The 10241-nt window shown below is 34.8% G+C and overlaps 1 protein-coding gene across 1 annotated transcript in view; it reads right to left on the bottom strand.

Annotated features, from left to right (window-relative positions):
- Positions 1–10241, bottom strand: part of Micu3 (mitochondrial calcium uptake family, member 3) — a 98306-nt gene that overhangs the window by 21433 nt on the left and 66632 nt on the right. The window lies entirely within an intron of this gene.

The raw sequence follows: 10241 nt of genomic DNA on the forward strand, positions 1-10241 counted from the left end.
TGTGTTACACAGCTGGGAAACCTCTTGCTTTCAAAGGTGTAATGGTATATAACTGCTATTTCTAAGCACAATGTGGCTTTGTTAAAAAGCACTGAAGTCTCCCACCTTTTCCTCTGCCCTTCGACTTAGGCATAACTTCTAAGAAAGTGTGAAGCAAAATTTTGTTCACATTTTGCATGAAGTACATTCATATGAAAATTTTCATAAATGTATAGCAGCCTATTAAAACCATAATTTAGAAATACATTATTTCTGGCTATCATACATCTTGTTAATGCACTGAAATCAAAATAACCTTATGCATGTATTAGAGGAACAGTTTAAATTGATTTAGAGCTTATAAAAAGAACAACACCTGTTTAAGTCAAATAGCCTGAGGCCACTGGGAGATGTGGCGGGCATCTCCTGCACAAAGCTAAGCCACTCTGTAGCCTGTGACAAGGACAGGGTACCACTTTCCCAGGGTGGTGCACTGATGGAGGCACGGAGATGAAGAGCAGCTCACTCTTTCTATGAAAAGGGTGAGACGCAAGCCTAACCTGAACCTTTATACAAAGCCATCTTCTCCATTTTTAAGTCTGGCATGCTGGTGGATGCCCGTACTCCAAGATACTTTTGGGGCTGAGACAGGAGGATAGCCAATGTGTATCTAGCCTCAGTAATTTAGGTATACTGGGTACAAAGGCCCTGAGTTCAACCCCTGGTACCAAAAAAATCAATAAACTAACAAATAGATGAAAATAAAAGTCTAGCGCCATTAATAAAATTATAGTGCACCTAGGAATTATTAAAAGGTCTAATTTTGTGTGCTAGATATTTTTATTAGTGCAAATTAATTGTACAAAGCAATGAGTTTCATTGTGATGTTTTCATATATGCATAACTTTGATCATATTACCTCTTTTAATTTTAATTAACTATTATTAACTAGAAAACACTGCCCACGACTTAATAAAACCTTAATAATAAAGTAGTACTTCGTAGGAAGGACTCAGATAACAAAGATGTAAATATTACTACAGGTACAAATGTAGCAACAGGACAGTGTCCCTGAAAAGCCTCACCCACTCAGAGGCGGGGCTTGTGAAGGTGACTGGACTATGGGGGCTATAGCTGATGCGCTGGGAGGAGGTGGCGCCTGGTTAGACGGGGATCAATGGGGGCGTGACATGGGGGGGCTGTATCTCCCTCCCCAGTCGGTGTTCCTTCCCAGGTATGTTCCTGGCCACCACGGTGTGAGCAGTTTTTCCTGTGATGCCTCTCTGCTATGCCTTCCTGCTTGGGAACCAGTCAATTATGTACTAAAGATGTGAGTCAAAACAAACTTCTGTTTAAATTGTTGGAATCGGGTTTTGTGTCCTAGGGATGAAAAGTAACTAACACAGAGAATCTACTCATCACTTCTTAAAAAGCTTCAAGCAGATACTACTGAACAGGTAAGATTAGCCAATACAGGTCTAACACAGTACATTTTCTTAAATTCAGGTTTGGAATAACCTCAATAGATACTAACTAAATTTTTACTCTCAGATAAAAGATCATTTACATATTTTGAAAATAGATACATTTTTATAATTATTCCTTAAAAGTTAATACATGATTTTTTAAAAAAGAAGTTTGTTAAACCTACCCAACTAGAAAATAAGGCTTACTATATACCATTACTAGAGAATAATAGGAGGGGCTGGGGATTTAGCTCAGCGGCAAAGTGCCTGCTTGGCAAGAGCAAGGTCGTGCGTTTGATTCCTGGTACTGGAAGAAAAACAAACAAACAAACAAAAAGAGAATAATAGGAATGATTCCTTCTGGGAATCCATGTCTCTTTCCTACCACCAAACAATGGTCAGCCTTACACATACACACATACCATGCTATAAAGATATTTACCACATATAAAAAGATACAGTTGGTTTAACATATATATTTTATGAACACAGGAAAAAAGCAAATATACTAAAGTAGAGCATCTTTGAATGGTGAAGTTTGTATAGCTTTTATTTTCTTCTTTTTGCTCTCTATATCTCAAAATATGTATCTGTCAAGATAATAAATTAAAAAGATGAATCAAATTTTTGAAATATAAAAAAGCCCTGTGTAGAATATAACAAATTAGTAAATTTCTTTTGTAGAAGACTTTCCTATGCATTGCTCTGGCTCCAGAAACTGCGTTAGGATATGACTGAATTGCTGTAACTAGATACACTTGCTTTTGTTTTATCTTAAACAGGAAAATCAAACTAGAATTTAATAAGAAATGCAAAGCAAGCATAAAACCAGGAAATATGCATACAGACTACAGAAAGGCTGCAAAGGAAGTGCCCAAAGGTAACTGAGCATTGTGATGATATGAAAGAGGTAACTCTGGATGCTTTGGTACGTAAATACAGGGCAATTTGTAAAGACTTCTTGAGGTTCTGAGTATCTATGCTCTGAGTGTTAGGCCCTCTTACTACAGGTATCATGTTAAGTATAAATTTTCAAAAAAGAGATAAAAAGACACAAATATAGTTTAGAAGAATTTAAAAATGGATGATACAGGCAAAATGAGTCCTGAATATATTGTCCTCAAGTCAGATATACTTTTTACTTCAGTTCACTTTGTTATTGGTAGAACTCCCTTAAATTTTGCAGTTTTGGTCAGGAGTTCCCTGTGCCTTTTTGGCTAAGTCAAAGCAGGATCCTATTCAAGCCATTCCATGATCTCTATTAGAGGAAGGAAGGAAAGCAGGCAAGCAGGAGAAAAGGAAGAAAGGGAGGGAGGAAAGAAAGAAGAAAAACGGAAGTTAAGAAAAAGACTGATGTAGAGATGATAATACATCACTATGGTAAGCAGAATAATAGCTCTCCAAAGTTCTCCATTTCCCCTACCAAAAGTTAGGGTCTGGGAAATGTTCTATCCAGAGATTAGGTCAACCATGGGAAAAAAACAGCACACAAAAGCAGACAGTAAACTGTCTTCACTATATGATACTTAAGTAGACATACAAATAAAAACAAAACTGTTATCTCTATACTTCGTACCACTATGATAACTATAGACCTAAAAACAGTAATTTGAGGATTATAATTTAAAGTTGTATGGGAATAATTTCCCCAGGTATGTCATTTGTAAAAATTCATTCTTTTTTGTTCTGCCTGCCTATCTGTCTGTCTGTCTATCTATCTATCTATCTATCTATTTTTGAGAAAGGTTTTCCCAAAGTGCTAAATTTCCCAGGCTGGGCTTGAATGCCTGATCCTCCTGCCTCAGCTGAGATTACAGATGTACATCCACCATACTTGGCTCCAGGTGTGTCACAAAGGAAAAAAATTCACAAAAGAAAAACCTGACACAAGCTCACTTTGAAGTAGTGTCTTTAACTGGGTCTGTGAAGAAAGATATTCTTCACAATATCAAATTACTAAACCATGAAACACTGGCTACATAAATGGCAGCCATTAGAAACAATAACAGATCAGACCTCAGACACTGAAATGATTAGATATGGAAGGTAAAATAAGTTTAATAAGTTTAAAGAATATAAAACTGTATTTGAAGGAATTATTCAGGAAAAGAATAAAGATACTGTCTATCATAAAACTTTATTATTTTAAATATACTTATTAAAATTTAAAGAATAGAAATAGAGTAAATACCTTTTAACCTTAAAAATAACATCAGTTAATTAAAAAGAAAGTGGAGAGGAAAAAATAACAGCATATATAATAAAATGACTAAAATTGAAATCAATATGTAACCATAGGTAATACAGATTAATTAAATTTACCAAACTTAAGAGGAATATCACCCAGGATAAAAAGCCAGTACAACTCACAAAATAAACTTTTTAAAAGGACTCACCCAGGAAAAAAGGACAGAAGTTGAAAAAGGTATAATAGACTGGTGTTAATTAAAGGCTAGTCATTAGCACCAACATTCTCATTGTGAATAACTAAAAAAGCAGGACAAAATATGAGGTAGATTCTTCTTTAAGCACCTTAAAGACATTTGCCTTTGGCGCTGTGATGAATTTGGTACTGACAGTGTACAAGTAATGATGAATAAAACTGCCAGTATCAATGAGGCAAAGTCATTTTATCCTTCAGTGACACATACGGTTGAGAAAAAGAGAAGCTCCACTTACAAATGCACTTGCTTGGAACTCTCAGAAGATATCTTTTTATATTAGGTGTGAAGAAATAGGAAGAATTCATAAGACCCTTTTGCTGCATACTGAAGTATCACAGTTGTCTGCAGAAGAAGCATTTGTCTGATGGTTTGTGTTGCAAGCTGAACTAGCCACTTCTTTCATGAAGCATTATATTTACTTGAAAGAACAACTAACAAATTAAGGTTATTCAGACTTTGGTATCTGGCTGACATTTTTTTGGAAAATGAATTATGTGAGCATGTCATTTCAAGGTAAACAGCTTAGAGTATTGGTTGCCAAAATAACATACTGCAACAGTCTGAATGTGAAAATGGCTATGAAAAATTAGTTGTCTTCTATTAAGCCAATCATTAAAGAACTGTAAACAATGTAAAAGAATTCCAATCTTTTCACTACATTTTCAAGAAGTTATTTTTCATAAATTGCTGGTGTTAACACATATTATTTCATATTGTTATTTAAAATAGATTAATATATATTTTAAAATAATTCAATTTCTAATATGGAAAAGAAATAGATGTAACCCATATAAACTAAATCTCTCTAGGATCTTCAATGATTTTCAACATTGTAAAGGGAAAAGACAAAAAATGTCTGAGAGCCACAGCTTACAGCAGTGAAAGAGTGTGAACCAGACCTGCGGTTCACACAAGGAGGGTGAGACTGACTAGACAACTGGGAGTGAGCAAGGCAAAAAGCTTCACACAGTATTTCATGCATATGAAGCACAAAAATGGGCAATAATGAAACTGTTCTGCTTAGGATATATAGTTAGAAGCAAAGCAAAGAAGTGATTCACATAAATATCATGACTGTGGCTATCTTCTGGAGGACCATGAAGGATTATGATTGGGAACATTTATGAAATGGTTTCTTAGGGTACAGTAATATTCTATATTTTGATCTATGTGGTGGTTAAATTTTATAATTCAGTTATCATTATATTTATATGTGCAGTTAATTCCAAACTAAAAAAAAATTTTTAAAATTAGGGAAGGCAAGCTGGGCATGGTGGCACACACCTGTAATCCCAGCACTTAGGAAGCAGAGGTAGGAGGATCACTGTGAGTTCAAGACCAACCTGGGCTACATAGTTAGTTCAAGATCAGCCCAAACTACGTGGTGAGATACTGATTCAAGAACAAAAACAAACCCCCCAAATTAGAGAAGGCTTCATCAGCAATACAGGAAAAAAAAAAATAGAAAAAAAATCAGCAAATAAATAGAAAATAATATAAAATGTTAATTGAGATAAAAGTAGTATATTCTGATATCTAAAATAGTTTTTAAAGTAAAAGGCACTTCTAGAAATCTACGAGTATATAATAAAAGACTCAATTTGCTAAGATATAAATCTATATTCTTATGAATGTAACAATAATGATCCAAAATACATGACAAAAATTTGAGATAATTATGAGTAGAAATTAATTAATCCATCACTGTTATGTATAATGTGGTAGCAAAATCAAGAAGATAAAAATATCAGTAATTACAGAGATTATTTGCCTGGTGTGCTGGTGCACACCTATAATCCCAGCATTCAGGAGGCTGAGTTCAAGGCCAGCCTCTGCTACATAGTGAGTTCACGGTCACCCTGAACTGCATAGTGGGAACTTCTCTCAAAAAACAAGACAAAACAAAACAAAAAATACGACAAAGAAGATTTAAAACATGTAATTAATATACATGGTAATATATGTTACAACACTGTACCCCAAACTGGAGAATATATATTCTTTTAAAAAAAAGATTATTTATGAATACTGACATTGTTTTAGTCCTTAAGACGCACTGCAATACATGGTAAATTGGTATAAAATTGTATGTTTTCTAATTATAATAGAATTAGGGTAATTAATTTTTAAAAAATCACATAGAGCTTGCCAAAGTCAGACACACTTTGGCATCCTTCATTCTTCTGAATTTTCTTATTTTTGCATCACTGTGGGATAACTGAGAGTTGACTATGAGATATATTAAAAGAATCAGGGTTATTTGGAACAGAAAATGTTTTTTCTATACAGAGTAGCAGATATCTTTATGGATACAAGAGAATATGCTCAATATTTCACTATAGGAGGAAATAATCTGGATTTTGGCTGTAAGAGTGTTAACTGTGCTAATTTAACAACTGTAAATATGATTAAATTTTGGAACAGGCTACTATAGAGCAGAGCCCAGAGAATCTCTGTCTGTAAAACAAGATGACCCTGGGATCCAGGTGAACAGCATGGGAAGGCCCAGGGATAGGCTCCTGCCTTCCCTTCTGCAGTGATCCCAGAGAACTGTGCAGGAAGACAGAGACTAGAGGGAAGGTCAACCACATAGTAGGGCCCCCAGCCAGGGTATACAAGATGGACAGGCGGGACTAGCAGTATGAAATTGTCAGAAGCAACAGTAACAATATGAGCCAACAGTGATAAATTACATGAAACAGTGTTGTTCTTGGGAACAAAGACACACAGAATTAGAAGGAGGTGGGTGGGGCTTCCCCTTTTACCTTTTTTTGTTTTTTTCTTTCTTTTTCTTTTCTCTTTTCTTTTTTCTCTCTTTTCTAAATGACTGGGGAGAACTGCAGCCACAGAGATCTAATTCCTTCCCCCACACCCAGAGACGAAGTTCTGATAACCCCTTACTTACTCTCTCATTCTTTCTCTTCTGTAGTTTCCCAAAGCTTGTGCGATCATCCTTTCTCCTACACTTTAGCCTCTACTTTCTTTTTAGTTATCTTCGTTTTATCCACTATATTTCTTAAATTTCCTCACCATCGGGTAAAAACACTCTACTAAAGGGAAACACTTTGCATACAAGCTCCCAATTTATGATTGGTTCTATAATATAATTGTAGATTTTCCTCCTCTAGTTAAAGGTACAAAATAGTTACCCCAGTTTGTTAGTTTCTAAACAGTACTTGATACTATGGTTATTGCTAATTATATTAATTTAGCTAGGATAACATATCTGTTTTAATCACTTCTCACTGTGTAACAATACTGGGAAGTTCTGGGGTAATACCCTCACCACAACCCAGCACCAAAGGACTGGGGACTGAGCCAAACAGACACCAACATCTTACTCTTAACTGATTGGAAAGATAGGATCTTAGGACAGACACAAACCAAGAACCTCCTACATAAAGAAGACATCCCTGAAGAACAAACTACCTAGAGAAGTCTTGATACTAGTGATAAAGCTACCTACTACAAAAACTTACAAGGTTCAACATAGAAAAAAAATAAAAACTTTAGAAATAGAAAATGGCAAGACACAGAAGCAAAATCAAACTTAGACCTCCAGCCCACCCAGAACAAGTCCAGGAGACAAGATAGAGGAAATGGAAGTCACACACCTGACATTTCTGAAATGATAGTATCAAAAATTAAAGAAACAAACCCATGAGGTTATAGAGGAAATCAGATCAGAAATAATTTCTCAGGTAAAAAAAGGCATGCCAACATTTATAAAGGAACTGCTCAGCAAATCTAGAACAGAGATAGATAAAAAAACTAGATGATAGGAAGAGGATGCAAACAATGATCATATAAGAAAAAAAAGAATGCATGAAATATATTCAAACAGATATCTAGGAAATTAAAAATCCCATTGAAAGCTCACAATATCACTTGAAAGAAACTGAAGACAGACATTCAGACCCTGAAGACAGGATCTTGGCTAGCATTCATGAAAGGAAAGATCTCTTGAAAATAACAAAGGGCTAGGAAATAACAATTCAACACCTGCAAGATAACACAAAGAAAAATAATATAAGAAAAATTGGCATCAAAGAAAAAGCAGTAGTTAACACAAATGACATTAGTAAAACTATTTGCAGAAGTAATAGCAGAAAGTTTCCCAAGTGTGGGGAAAAAAATCTGACCTATAGATAAGGGAGGCAATTACAAAAGGGAGGCGCATAGAACTCCTACTAGCCATAATCAAAATAAATCCACATCCAGACACATAATAATCAAGATCCCAGAAATTCAGCACAAGAACAGAATATTAAAAACTATTAGAGAAAAGAAACAGATCACCTACAGAAGGAAGCACATCAGAGTCACAGCAGACTTCTCAGCACAAATCCTCAAGTCAAGAAGAGTTTAGAGTGAAGTATTTCAACTACTGGAAGAAAACAACTTCTAATCCAGATTGAAGTATTCTGCAAAATTATCTTTCAAAATTAATAGAGAAATAAGATACTTCCATAACAAAGAACAACTAAAGAAATTCATGGCCACCAAAACAACACTACAAAGGGTACTAAAAGATGTTCTAGACAGAGACAAAAATGACCACAATTCCAAGAACAATAGAAAGAAACCATAAAGCAGGGCAAGCAATTAAACAGAAGGAAAAAGCAGGGAAGCAAAGGCAGAAAAATATCATGACAAAGATACGCCACTACATATCAGTTGTAACCATCAATGTAAATGGCCTCAATTCACTAACCCAAAGAAACAGTCTGGCAGAATGGATCAAGAAACAAAATCCATCAATATGCTATATACAAGAAACACATTTAACTAAAAAGGAAATCCACAGACTGAAAGTCAAAGGATGGAAAACAATACTCCATGCAACAGGAACCCAGAAAAAAGCAAGGGTAGTTATTCTATTTGCAATGTGAACTTCAAACCAAGAATGATCTAAAGAGATAAAGTCATGACATACTTGTGAGGGGAAAACTTCTTTAAGAGAAGATAATAATCATAAATATATATGCACCAAATATGGGAGCACCCAACTATATAAGGCAAATATTAATAGACATGAAAAATCAAATGAGCAATAATACAATTGTAATGGGGGACCTTAATACTCCACTATCAAAAATAGGTAGATCAATCACACAAAAAATCAGAAAAGAAATATCAGAATTGAACTAAACCTGTGAATGAATGCACTTAGTTGATGTTTACAAAGACTCCTACCCAACATCAGAATACGCATTCTTTACAGCTGCACATGAGACATTCTCTAAAATAGACCATACACTAGCCCACACAACATGCTTAGTATTGAAATTATCCCATGCCTATTATCTGAGCATAGTGCAATGAATTAGAAATTAATGGCAAAAGAAACCACAAAAACTCCATAAACACATGGAAGTTAAATAACACACTCTGGAATACTAATGGGTCACAGATGAAGTTAAAGAAAAAATTAAACAATAATTACAATTAAATGCAAATGGAGATACAACTTACTGGAACCGTGGGACACAATGAAAGCAATCCTAAGAGGAAAATTTATAGTGGTAAATTCCCACAGCAGGAAAACAGATCAAGCAAAAATAAACCTAATGTTGCACCTCAAGCTTCTAGAAAAGAAGAGTAAGTCAAGCCCAAAGCCCATAAAAGGGAAGAAATTATAAAGATCAGAGCAGAAATTAATGCAATGGAGACTTAGAAAACAATACAAAGGATTAATGAATCAAAGAGTTGGTTCTTTAAAAGGATAAGTAAAACTGATAAATCCTTAGCAAGTCTTATGAAAAAAGGAAAGAAAAGACTAAAATTCATGCAGTGAGGAATGAAAAGGGTGAAGTCACCACAGATCCTGTGGAAATTCAGAAGGTCAACAATACCTACTTTGAAAATCTTTACTCTCATAGGATGGAAAACATAGAACAAATGGACAGATATGTAGATAAGTATGAACTACCAAAGCTGAATCAAGAAGATATAAAAATCTAAATAACCGAGCATCAGTTAATAAGATTGAAAATGTAATTAAAAACTTACCAACAAAGAAAAGCCCAGGTCCTGATGGATTTACTGCTGAGTTCTACAAGAAATTTAGAAATTTAATACCAATACTCCTCAAACTCTTTAATGAAATTGAAAGGGAAGCAATACTCCCTAATTCATTCCTGGAGGCAAGTATTACCCTCATACCAAAACCAGAAAAACATTCAATCAAAAAAGAGAGCTACAGGCCAATCTCCCTAATGAACATAGATCCAAAAATCCTTAATAATACTAGCAAACAAATGCAGCAAATGATCAAGAAGATTATACATCATGACCAAGTGGGACTCATCCCACAAATGAAGGGATGGTTCAACATATGCAAATCTTGGTT

This window comes from Chinchilla lanigera, unplaced genomic scaffold (assembly GCF_000276665.1).
Source record: "Chinchilla lanigera isolate Chin_1 unplaced genomic scaffold, ChiLan1.0 scaffold00062, whole genome shotgun sequence".
Lineage (NCBI taxonomy): Eukaryota > Metazoa > Chordata > Mammalia > Rodentia > Chinchillidae > Chinchilla > Chinchilla lanigera.